Below are 13,180 nucleotides of genomic sequence, written 5' to 3' on the forward strand. Positions count from 1 at the left end.
ACTGCATCGCGTGAGAAAGTGATGTAGTGCAACTGGACTAATAAAAATTTATAAAAAATAGTTGTCGGCTTAAGCAATGCCCCATTGCTAAGCCGACAGCGCAAAGATCCTCGGATGTGGACAAGGTCGTGAGGAAAAGCTTGGAGAATACCGCCAAGTGACAGCTCCTTCAAACATGTTTTCAATTAGGATCTTCTGACGAACTCTTCTTGGGTATCCTGCTGACTGATACCAGACGTCTTTCTGCCCTAAAAAATTACAAAAGGGGCAAGACCGGAGATGGAGGCAAGGCTTTCTGCACTAGAAGAGCGCCTTATCAGCCTCGTTATCGCGGATGATGATAATACGAAGATTTTTAGCTGCTCTCTGAATACGCCGGCGTGAAGATAGCACCATCTCACGATTCTGACATTGCCTGCGTCTGTCGCTGTTTTCCACTCTTGGTCACAAAACCCAACCAGGCAACACTGTAGTCATTGTGGTAACTGCACTTTTGTGTAACGGTTTAGCGTGGCAAAAATATTCAAGAATACTCGAATGAAATAAAAAAAACTTGCTTTGCGATGAAAAAAACTGTTCGCAATGTTTACTTTTGAAGTGTTGAACACTCTGGGGCTGACACTACAGCATTTCACTGCCCATATACGTGGTGAACTGACGAACGTTAGAGATAAGTTCATCGTCTGCAATATTACCGAGGCAAGAAATTGCTAGATTCAGATGATTAAGTGACAGGCGCATTCCTTTCGTGTAACAAGTGAGCAACCGCGCCGCCGCCTGCTGTGTAGACGACACTGGCTCGAATACCTGCCTATAGCTAAACTAGCCCGGCTTTATAAGTGCTCGTTCGGAATGTGGGACACGCCAGCCTCCGTATCCGCGTAACTGCGTCACTGGCGCGCAAACAATATCGGGTACCTCGTAATTGCCCTCTTCCTCGTTTCCTACACTCTCGGCCTTCTCGCAACAGCTACGACGTCACAGCCGTTTTTAGGCTGCCGTAAGGTTAGTGGAACGATGGCACGGGCAGCTCAGTCATCGGTGGAGAATAGTAGTTTGGCGCGAGCGACCGACCGCGTCTGCTTGGCTTGGCTTGTCTTCCCGGATTCTCAGGTGACTTTACGAAGAAAGGTGCAACAGCACGGCTGTCGCTCACGGGTGCAAAAGAGGCGAGATGGGCCGATGACGCGGGAGAGAAGAGCCACTTGCCCGTGTTACGGCAAGCTGCGTCAACAATGCCGACGGCAGGGATGCAAATGCCCAGCGGTGCCCGAGGCACGAGGATCGACACGGCAGGCGCCAGGTATACGAGACGACGCAAGGCCGTTGAATTTGTAGGGAACGAAGTCTACGGGAAAGCACCCAGCAGTCTAGAACGCCGAGGTAAGGATGGCGGAATTGCTGTTTGACTTTCTATTTTAAGCAAAGCTTTCCGTGCCTCACTTGCGCCGTAGATCGTAAGACCATAACGCATTGCAGCAAAGCCAACTTCGCGCAATGAATTTCCGCCCAGGGCATGTGATGATTATGGTAATAATAATAATAATAATAATAATAATAATAATAATAATAATAATAATAATAATAATAATAATAATAATAATAATAATAAGAAGAAGAAGAAGAAGAAGAAGAAGAAGGGAGGAGAAAGAAGAAGAAAAAGAAAAAGGAAAAGAAGAAGAAGAAACGAACCTGAAATCGAACCCCGGTCCCTCGCGTTATAATTAATGCTGACGTCTGTCCGATTGCGCCCTTCCAACACGGTCGAAGTAGTTTGCATTTTGAACACTTTGGCAAAAGTTGCATGGGAGAAAGCTTGGCGTTTTAACAACCCGTCTCTTAAAAATTGGGCCTTCATTCTTTAATGTTATGAGTAGCGAAGTTAACACTTTTTATATTTATTTTTTTTTACGTTAGAAAAGAAAGTGGAGAAAAACAAGTGTCCAGACGGGGGCCAGAACTCATGCCTTCCGACTACGTGTCGGCCGGCATCCCAAAAAGAATGGCCGAAGCGTTACATACAAGTAGTAGGAAAGTCCGCCAACTGGCATACACTACCTTTGTACGCGCAAAGCTTGATTATGCTTCAGCAATTTGGAACCCCCATCAAACTTATTTGACAAATTCTCTTGAGTCTATTCAAAATCGTGCAGCCCGTTTTATTTCTTCTACGTACGGCTTTCCTTCGAGCATCTCAGCTATAAAGTCGTCCCTCGGTCTCCCCACACTTGTTTCTAGGCGGAAAATAGCAAGGCTCTGTCTTTTTCATAAACTATATTATACATTTCCTGACATGCACACTTCATTATTGCTACCCCCACTGCGCACCTCACGCCGCCTACATAACTCAATGAGCAAGCAGCGCCTGTATGGCTCCACAAATTCGTTCAACAAATCTTTCCTTCCTATCGCCATAGAGGAGTGGAATAACCTGCCTGAATCTATAGCAACTGAACGCGACCCTAACAAATTCAAGATGTCATTAACAGTACACGTATACAATTAGACCCCATGTCCGAACAGCATGTAGTACGACCACACCCAGATGTTAGTGTAAAGTTTCCATGTATGGTGTTCTCCTTGCTCTTTTTTTTTTATCGCTGTTACCTCATGCGCTAATCTGATTCTTATTGACACATCCTCCTCCTATTGGCGCCGCCCCATGAGTCGTGTCCTCCTTATTTCCTCTTGTGACTACATGTGCTCACACTACTGAAGGGATCACTACAAGCCTGTTGTCCGCCACCTTTGCTTGTGTGCCCTCCTTACTGCTGGCTCACCTTTTCATGAATGATGTTGAATCTGTTGTATTTTCTCCCTCGTTTATTTTTCTTAAGCCATTGTTACCCCATTGTTACCTCGTTTTATTTTTCATATAAGCCATTGTTACCCCACGCAGTCAAGCGGCTGCTGGGATGAGTCCCTTCTTGTTTCTCCCCCCAAACGGCTTTTACATGTTGCCCGATCTTTCTCTTTGGTGTTCCATTTGTTTTTCCTCCTGTCTTGTTTTTTCTTTTGTTTCTCCGAACATGTATACGCTTTCATGTTTTTCGCTTCACCCCATTTGTGCAATACCCCTGTTATTGCTATTGTCGTGTTTATGTAGTCTTATTGTTCTTGCTGATGTCGTGTTTACGGGGCTTTAATATTGCCCCTGTGTTTTCCCCTTGTTTTATCATGACCATCGGAAGCTCTCGTTTCTGCCCCCCCCCCCTTATGTAATGCCCAAGACAGGGCCTTTAAGGGTAATTAAATGATGATGATGATGTATGTTAAAGTAACGCCTACAACATTGTTTGCTACGCCAACGCCTTCTGCTGCTTCTTTCTGCGGTTGAAAACGAAGGTGCTGTGGATAAAGTCAGCAGGAATTGGACAGCACTCCCAGGAATTTCGTCCGGGGCACAGTTCAACGAACTCGACCTTCAGGAATGCGTGTGCAACGACAACGTGGCGCCGACTCTGCCTACGCCCATTCGCGCCAGAAATTACCAGGCAGTGAACAGGATTGCGACGGCTCTTATCGAAAAATTCTTAGGGTTAACGCCTCGACATTTTTCTCTTTTAACGTCGTAACGCTCCCACGAGGGCTTGTCAGGACGCATGCTCCTCCACTTCAACCGCACCGAGGGCTCTCGAGTAGGCGGTGCGCGCATCGCGCAAGCACGCGTGCATGTACGCATTGTGACCCGGGCACCCCGAGGTGGTTTTCCCAGACGGGGCTCTGCCCTGCTCGGCAAACAAGCGCCCAGTACGAAGAACGGGCGAGTGGTCCGGTTGCGTGGGGTTGGCTCCCACCTGAGCGAGTGCCGCATATGCGCGGATACAAGCACCCTCGCGTTCTTGAGACGCCCATGCCACCACTTCCATGCGTACGCGCATACAAAAGGGTACGCGGTGCGCTGTTTGGGACGCGAATTGGGGAGGTTTCCCAAAGAGTCGCCAGGAACAACGCCGTGTTTGTTTTCCGACAAGATAGCATCTTCTCGTTAAAACTTTTGCGCTGTTTGGGGAAGCAGTACTTACGTACGATACGATGAAAGGAAAGGTTTCGCGCTACACGTATGTGATGGCCCGCGTTCGCATCGCTACACATTTTCCTAAGCCAGTTCAAAACCTGCCGTTGGAGATGTATCGGAGACATTGGGTAGGCACGCGGACATAGGAATCCACCATGTAACTTTATTTTGCATGCAGTGAACCCAGGTTACCGCGATTTCCTGGGGACCAGAAACTGAATTCGTTTTAAGCGGCATTTCGTTTAAACGGGCATGATTTGCTCTCCCTACACTGTAGTGAGGGCACAAAAATACTTCGATAAGGCGGCAATTCGAATAAAGAGACTTCGTTATACCGAGGGTTCGCTGTAATTCCTTCTTTGTGGCTGCGGTTTATAAAGCAACTTGGCTTCTTTTCTTCTGTTCAGTTGTTTCGCATTGGCAGCACCAATGATCACCTGTTGGCTGGTTGCGAAGCTGTCTCATGGCATGTATACCTGCGGTCGCAATAAATTACACCGATGCCGGTAAGCCATGATTTGTTGCCAAACACGCGGCCTTCTCGAGAATTGTCTGAAATAACCTTTTTACGTATTCGATTAGCAAGCCTTTTAGACCATCCTTTTTTATTGCGATCCTGCGTATCAAGCTGCATTCAACAGTGCATTAAACAGTGTATCCAACGTGTAAACAAACGCGTTTCTTGGCAGCACATAAAATTGTCATTTGTTCTGTTGCCGGAAATACATCGTTCAATCACAGGAAATGTGTGGACCGTCACTCGATTTTCCGAAATGCTACATAACAATTTGGGACAAGCTTCCAATTATCGGATTCCCCCTGTTCGCATCCTGCAACTGCATGTCGTCTGCTCGAGCAGGGAGCAGCTATAGTTCTTACATCAGAAACATGGTTAGCTGGTCTGAAAAATTGCTGCGGAAGCCATATTAAACATTTTACTTTCACTTTCGAAGGCTTATGCTGGTAATAATGGGATAGAGCGTCGCAGAGGTGCCTAGACTAATGAAAGAGTGTTTTTTTGTGTGTGTGCGCTAGACTGCGTGCTGCCCTTTCGTTGATACAGTAGACTCTCCATGAACGGAGCTTGGAGGAACCAGAGGCATCTGTTCCGTTTGTCAGGAGTTCCGTTTATTTTTGAAGTGAGGTTCATTTGAAACACTGCCACGTCGCAATAACAGCAATGTCATTTTTTAACCCAAACTTCGAAAATTCCAGCTATAGTTCATACCACAAGCTAGCTGCAGCACTGTGGAGGCTACATTGTTATCAACAGTGCGCCGACTGAGGGCGCCTAACTCGCCGTGAAGGGGGTCCTGAAAGGACATTCCCTCCTCCCCTCTCGGCAAGTGGCACCGCAAGGCCCCGGAGCCTTTTGTCGCTTCCTTCGCGGTGAGTTAGGCGCCCTGAGGTGGACAACAATGTACCTTCCACAGTGCTCCAGCTAGCTTATGGAATGAACTATAGATAATGAGAACAGACTAAAGACGTGCGACTCACTACCCACTTTCTTGCAACTCCTTGATGACGTCACAGTGACTAGTTTACGCCATTGGCGGCCGCCGAGAGAAGCTACCGCCAAAAATATGATCGCGAAATTCTATTGGTTCCTCTGGTTTTCACGCATCTCCACGAAGTGAATCATGACGAGTGGGCGAAGCACTGGGAATCGTTCTTACCGTAAATCACCCGTGGCATTGCCCACTCGCGCATGTAAATAAGTGACAACGCGTGTGTACAGTATATACAATTCCAATCCCATACAATTAAATGCAAATCCAATCCAATCCAATCCAATGCTCCTCGCTCATGCGCAACACTGTGTACACGGACGCCAAGGGACAAGTCCCGGACAAAGCGAGGCCCTAAGGTGCTTCGCCACTAAAATGATCGCGCAATTCTATTGGTGCTTCTGGTTTTATTTGATCGTGCATCTTTACCACTAGCACTCAGTTTCATTAATTAATTAATTAATTAATTAATTAATTAATTAATTAATTAATTAATTCATTCATTCATTCATTCACAGTTAACACTTTTATTACCATATTTTTATACGTCGCCAATGACTTCACTGCTGACGTTGCGTATCGCAAACTTTTTAAAGGTCGGCAACACTGGTGGTCATTTTTTGCAGAAAGCGTCGTCCTTCGGGTCCGAAATACAATTGAGCGAGTTGTCCAACACTAATTCTTTCAAGCAAAAAAGTACAGTAAACGAAATCGCTTTATCAAATTCCCTCTTTATTCGAAATTATTCACGGCTCCCACAAGAATAAGGAAGTTCTTTATTCCCAACAGGATGTCCTAGTTCGGAGCTCCCGGGATAGTAGACAAGGCCATCTCTGCACGTTCGATCAGCGACATTTGCGAAGCCGATTATAAAGAAGTCGCCTGCCTTTCCCGACGGCTTCAATGTAACAAGGGTTTCCTGAATTGGTGTTGTCTTGTTGGAAGCGGCTATACAGGCAATTACAAGAGATACTTGCAAACAGCTTTCTGATAACACAGTTGAACGGTACAGACACGACAAAGGTAACCGGTTATGAGCATATAAACACGGTATATCCCCGCTCTGCCACCATAACATGGTTGCAGGAGCCAGCGCTCCAGCGGCGCCCGAATGCCAAGTCTCCGCTTGCGTTCACGTGGCTTCGCGCTTCTCGGAGGGGAAGCCAAGCGGCAGGGGCGACCTTCCCGCGACCTTGCGGGGTCAACCTCTGTTCGCCAGCCGTAAGCACCAGCAGCATTCTCTGCCGTCAAGAAGAGCCCGTGCGCCGCTCTGCCGTCGTCCCAGACCGCAGATAAGCCGCCGTAATGGCTCGCCTGCCAGTCGGACTATCAATAAGCGAATACCACAATCGCGGGGCGTCTTCAGCAGCGCGCAGTCAGCTCGGCCGTTAAGGGTTTTAACGCTCATTGCCGGGCGGTAATTGGTCAATTACCCGCCGCCACCGCTTGACCCAGTTGGGTTTCCCTCCGCCGCTGGGTTAGGGATCATCCCCGTGCATCGCCGTTCTTTTCGCGTTATTTTCCTCCATATTTCTGGTTCTGGTCAGCTCTCGCGGTTAGGGAGGTGCAGGTGCCGATCCCTTGCAAGGAGTTTTCACCTCATTTCCCGCGTGATCAATGCGTGTGCGTGCAGGTTAGATTTTAGTGCTGATAAGTAGAGCAGGCATACCAAAGTTTCACGTCCTGTTGAAGAGTACACAGGAGTCTACGGCACTAGCGGGAGAGACCAAGGGGCCTCTTGTTAAGCTCTCTTAGCTCGAGTAACCAAAGCCCTAAAGTCGTAGTCAGAGGCGAATACCCAGAGGCGTGGTGGCATGGGAAGAGAGTGTCCTGCAGTTGCACGACCGAAGTGCAAGACACGCACTGTAGGGTCGGTAGTCGGGCTCCAAAAGCGGCTAAGTGGGGAGGGGGACGAGGGAGGCGACTGACCCCGCCGACCCTGTTGATCGGCCACTGAGCACGGTGCTGTACGATGACTCAGAGTTTCGGAATTTCAGCCGTTTTCTCATGGTGGTAAGCGCCCAAAGGCGGTGGAGGCCGGCCTGGGGATGCGGCGCCACGAATGCCCTATAACACTGATCGAATAACGTATTGCCTATGAATGAGCGCCAATGGATGCTGTAACGCGATGCTGGTGATGCAAGCGACCTGCAGACCTCGTTTTTGAAACAGCGGCAATTCTACGACTAGAACGCAATGTGTAAGTGGTACCATAGATGCTTTCGGAATGCTATGGGCAGTGTTTTACAGCGACGCTGTATTAGTCTAATGCCTCCAGCTTGCTCCCTAGTGGGGCGACAACTCGTGGACTTGTGTTCATTGTGTGGAAAAATAAAAAGTCGTAAGGCCTTCATATTTTAATGCCTTAATTGCCCTAAAAGGACGTCTTTTTAGCAATGCAATTGTGTTTTGAGGTGAAGCCAACTATAAAAAGATCGAGCTAGGCTTGTTTTTTTTTTTTTTTTTTTAGCTGGCTTTTCTTTATTGTTTGTTGCGCAGTGAAGCATGGGCATCTACGGAGGGAGTACGGACACAGTGCCACCCCGCCATTTTTATGCGTGCATTATGGGGGGTGGGGGGGGGGGGGATTAGTAACTCATTGGACGGAGCTTAAATGGGTGGATTCGTAAGCAAGAACACAACAGTGCGGAAAGCGAAATAAGAGGCTCGTCGCATTACCTATTCCTTGCTACGTAGGTCTGAGATATCGCTTCTCAGAGAGTGATGAAATAATGATTAGCGCGCTCCTCGGAAGCGAGTTTGCACGATGCAATCCACCATGAGGAGGTAGGTTCTCGAACACCAAGCTCCTGCTTCGGTAGTGAATACCGGGATGATTGGATGACTACCGGTAGTGAACACCGGATGAATACCGGGATGATCATGCGGAGCAGGACAAAATGGTCCCTCTCCCCATGAGCTTTCTCGCGTTGCTCGAAAAAAAATGCAAATTTTTCTAGCATTTTGCTATTGTTGCATTGTTAAAACATTCTGCTTTAGCAGAAGTATACCGCAAAAAAAGAAGACTTAAATTAAGCTTCTGTGCAAGTCGAAACGAATGCTTCGAAGGTGCTCTTCTTGGCAGTGAAAGCTATAATATCCCAGAATCATAGTTCTTCAGTGAGCTCTCTATTCGACAAAAAAAAAAAAAAAAAACGTTCCCCGCAAACCTGGTTTTCCTTTCTCGTTATTCATATTCATGAAAGAGGAACACCCCGTTCCACTGCCAACGCTAGTTGTTCACGAGTGTGTATTTTACCCGATTTGCATATGCCATAAAACATTTCGCAGCACGGGCTTCCGTGAATAGGGTTGTGGCAATGATCAGGGATTTTGCGGATGATCTCACCTCTTGGGCGAGTAGAAAGTCCCTATTCAAGGCGTGGTGTACAGGCAGGCTGTACCTTGACTGATTTCGCCTTTGCCTATGAAATTGCCCGTGTAAGCTTAAGAATCACGCACGTATTTCCGAGTCAACGTGCCCTGAGCGCTAAACAAACACAAGCGGTCCACACGGGAGCCCGATCGCAAGCACACGGAAAGCGTGTTTGGCAGTGAGCCATGTGGCAGAGTATACATAGCCAGCTGTCGAGTGGTGGCACGCTTTCGAGTGCAAGGACTGAAATGAACAGAAACTGAAAAGCTTGCACGCTTAAGCGGGCAATAATAACGGAGAAAGTTGACCAGTGGACGTTCAGATTTCAATACCTCGAAGTGTTTTCTGATCACAGATTTTTTTTTTTCATAGGGCGACTAGAGCACGCAGAGGCGGACAATAATACCACGGAGAAAGTTTACCGGAGGACGTTCAGTTTTCAATACCGCGAAGTGCCTTCTGATCCCAGACGTTTTCACATAGGGTAATTAAAGTACCTTGAAGACGCGAAGGGGCTTCCGTAACATGCTACCCATGTGTACTGTGGCAATAACGGCCAGCGAAGCTACACTTTTGTGCACACACACACACACACACACACACACACACACACACACACACACACACACACACACACACACACACACACACACACACACACACACACACACACACACACACACACACACACACACACACACACACACACACACACACACACACACACACACACACACACACACACACACACACACACACACACACACACACACACGCACGCGCGCGCACGAAAGCCCAGCTCATGTACACGCACACAAAAGCCGTGTTTTATATTAATGCCAGTTATGAAGCGTTCTGCTTTAACCGTTGAAAAAATAAGGCATCGTAGCGACGTGCTAAGCAAAAGAGAAAAGCTAAGGAGACCTTTACAATGCTGCCGTTTACCTTTTACACGAATTTGACGCTTGATATTGTAAACATGGTTACAAGTAAATGGCAAACGTCGTTTATTTAGCAAGGTGAACTTATGCCCACAAGCAACGAACTCCTGCTAGCCTCAACCGTTCCACGGTCTCCTTCCTTTTTCTCAGCCTTCGGAGCGCACTCCTCCTCCTCTTCCTTGTTTTTGAGCAACGCCTAACGGCCAAACGAGAAGGTACACCGCTATTGACGCGGCGGGAAGTTCAAACTGCACCACAGGAGTTGCTGCAATATGACTGTGGCGCATTCATTTTGACCAGTTTTAGACAGGACTGTGCCAAAGACAGAAATATGCGCGCGTTTAAAGCTGCACGGAGGCAGCAACGAGGTATCAACTTCGTATGTTGTAACGTATTATATAACCTGACCAGTACGTCCGCAAACTTTTCTTCAAGAAACTTACTCCACCTTGGGGATTTCCCCTAAATCTGGTCGATTCACACCTGTCCTTCACTTCGAGTTGTTGATCAATTCGCTTTCGCGCTACTAACGACTAGCCTCCTGGTTAGCTCAGTTGGTAGAGCGACTGCTCCGGTTAAGCAGTGGTCCCGGGTTCGAATCCTGGACCAGGACGAATTTTTCTTCAACTGCGAAGTTTCTGAGAAAGCTGTATAGCTTTCTTTTGTAGCCGTTTGGCTGCATTTAGGTGGATGTCAAACTTTCCTTCACAGAAACTTACTCCACCTTGAGGATTTCCCCTAAATCTGGTCGATTAACACGATGATAGAAGATACCTCGCAGTGAGAAGCTGTCAAGATCACGACAAATAGGGTCCCCATCACACACGCCTCATTTGCAGCTTTCCCGCTCATTGCTCCGTAGCTATTTAGCTAAATGGAAAATATTCTCGCGCAGATAATATTGGGGTGAAAACATGCTTGTGCGCAGTTTCAAGTCTCGCGCGTTGCGCGACTAAGCTCCAGAGCCATGGAAACTATCCCATGCAAATGCATGGGGAGTAAGATTGGACAGCGAATTACACATAAAATGTTCAGAATCCTGGAAAGTTCTTTTAGAGTTTTTATCTCCACGTTGACTTCTTACTTTATGCCAAATATCCCTTTCCTGGTTTTGCTATGTTCCTGAGAGGTCGGAATTTTGAGCGAGAAAGCTGAGTATGTGTATGCAGGTGACAGGTAGGCTAACAGGTTCGCACTGCGAACTATATAGTTCCCGATGAGGCCCTTCATCTCACAAAAAAAAGGGATGAAGGGTCCTAGTAAAACCTTTTGTCAGGAAAAAAAATTATGAAGTACTAGTTCAAGAATAATGTAGTTTATATAAAAAGTAAAACAAAATAGTACTAAACAAAATAAACCACGCTATTTTGTCTCTAAGCATTACTTGTACACACTGAAGCCCAAAAGGACTATCTAAGGAGTTTTATAGTTCTATATTGTATTCTTGTATACGTGAGAACTCTCTCTCTCTCTCTCAGACCAAGCAAAAAGGAGAGTGGGACGTAGCATGCAGTAAGTGTATTCCGTAGCAGCTTTTCATTCACGTTATGGAGCCTTCAGGAATTCTGAGAAGGGTAAAATCCCGAACCCAGAAGATATCACAACCAGCGACGAATGACGTGAATGGGTGTGCACACGCAATTCGTAGACTGAAGAAAAGAAAGCAGAAAGAATTCGAATGCATGCAGCGCACAATCAGGAGGCACGATGCATCCTTCTCCAACCTCCACGCTTCAGCCTCGTATATTTCCTCCAGAGACGACAACCGTGTCGGCATCCGCAGGCCGAAGCGTGATAAAGACGGCTGACCACCATGACGAGTAGGACATCGCGGGCTTTCCCGCTGAAAATAGCCCGCGAAGGATACGAGTAGCGGAGACGAAGGGGTAAACACAGCGGGGGCCTCGACGACGAAGGTCTCCGGTGTGTCTGCGGCAGCGCACCGGCGTAACGTTGCGACAATGTCGTCACGCGGCGTTTCAGCTACGGAAGCAATTACGAGGATCGATAAACAAAGAGTAGCGAACTGCAGTGCGTTGGAGCGTGCGCACTTCCATTTGACCGCCATTAAGCACTTCTTCGCCGAATACAGTTCGCAGAGATGAAGCGCGCTGGACTTGTGGGAATCAGACAGAACATGTGCGTCGTACGCGTGCTACTTTAATGGACGTTGCAGGCGGCGAAGATAAAGTGACTGTATGAAACTGCTATCTAACTCTCCCGTTTCGCAGAAACTGGTGGATACTACGTGGGTTAACCCGCATATCCAGAACAAACCCTTACTTGCCCGAAAAAATTTATTCGAGGGAACGCAGATCTTCAGCTACATATACCACGCTCAAGGAGCACACAATACGCATCCTGCGTGCGAATGTATTTTAATGTATATTAGTAAATATAGGTGCACTGTGCTTCGAACATACTGCGCTCTCTGTCAGTCTCTCTATACTTTGCGAACATTTAGTCATTCATCAATTGCGCCTTACTTTCTTCAAATTGGACGTGTCGCTTTTTTTTTTTCATTATCTGCGCCCGCGCCATTCACCTTGTCTGTATATGCCTGTTAATACTACGTACAATCATGGACAAATAAAATCCGAAATCGAAAATATGAACTGGAACACACAAATAGCGCAGTCTCTTTCCGTGCAAATCAACCTGTCGCATTGTTTCGTAACAGTAACAAAGTTTTGAAGTGTGGCTTTCCAAATATACCATAACCGCGCCGTTATGTAATATCCACGGATCCTACTCTTCGACTTCGCACTTTCTGGTTCATATCTTCGTGTTCCCCTTTTAATTGTTCATGACTGCACAGTCTTCCTCGTACCTTTTTTAGGATCGGCCAAGAGGTAATAGGCCACAAAAATTTAAATCCAAGCTTGCCTATTGAGCGAGACTGAAATGTTGTGTGACAGAAAGCTGGAGCGGGCCCCTTTCTTTCTCACTGCCATTATATAATGAGGTCACGTCGGAACGTTAAGCATTTGCGTTAAATCTTGGTGGCCTAGAAGGTTTTGGCGCGTACCCACAAAGTTATTACAAAGACTGTACATGTCTGCGCTTTGGTGTTAGCTTGCCTGCTCCGCCAATGTGGGTTTACGTGCCCTTCGAAGTGCGTGTCGTTGAGTTAGTGCGCATTATTTTCTATGCTTACTGTCGTAACTGCGTTTTTACGCCGTTGTGGTTTGGTATTACATGACGAATATACCAATACTCCTCTCCCATTCTAATTAAATCAGACCTCCCAGTGGAACTATAAAAATATACATAAGAAGGAACCATCTCCCAGATAAAGCAGATGTCGTTGAAGAACTCCTGGTGAGCAAGCAATTTT

The 13,180-nt window shown here is 47.0% G+C and overlaps 1 protein-coding gene across 4 annotated transcripts in view; it reads right to left on the minus strand.

Annotated features, from left to right (window-relative positions):
* LOC144174103 (uncharacterized) overlaps positions 1-13,180 on the minus strand; it is a 215,246-nt gene that overhangs the window by 56,416 nt on the left and 145,650 nt on the right. The window lies entirely within an intron of this gene.

The sequence above is a fragment of the Haemaphysalis longicornis genome, unplaced genomic scaffold (assembly GCF_048455015.1).
Source record: "Haemaphysalis longicornis isolate Haplotype H1 unplaced genomic scaffold, Haemaphysalis longicornis Haplotype H1 scaffold_3, whole genome shotgun sequence".
NCBI lineage: Eukaryota > Metazoa > Arthropoda > Arachnida > Ixodida > Ixodidae > Haemaphysalis > Haemaphysalis longicornis.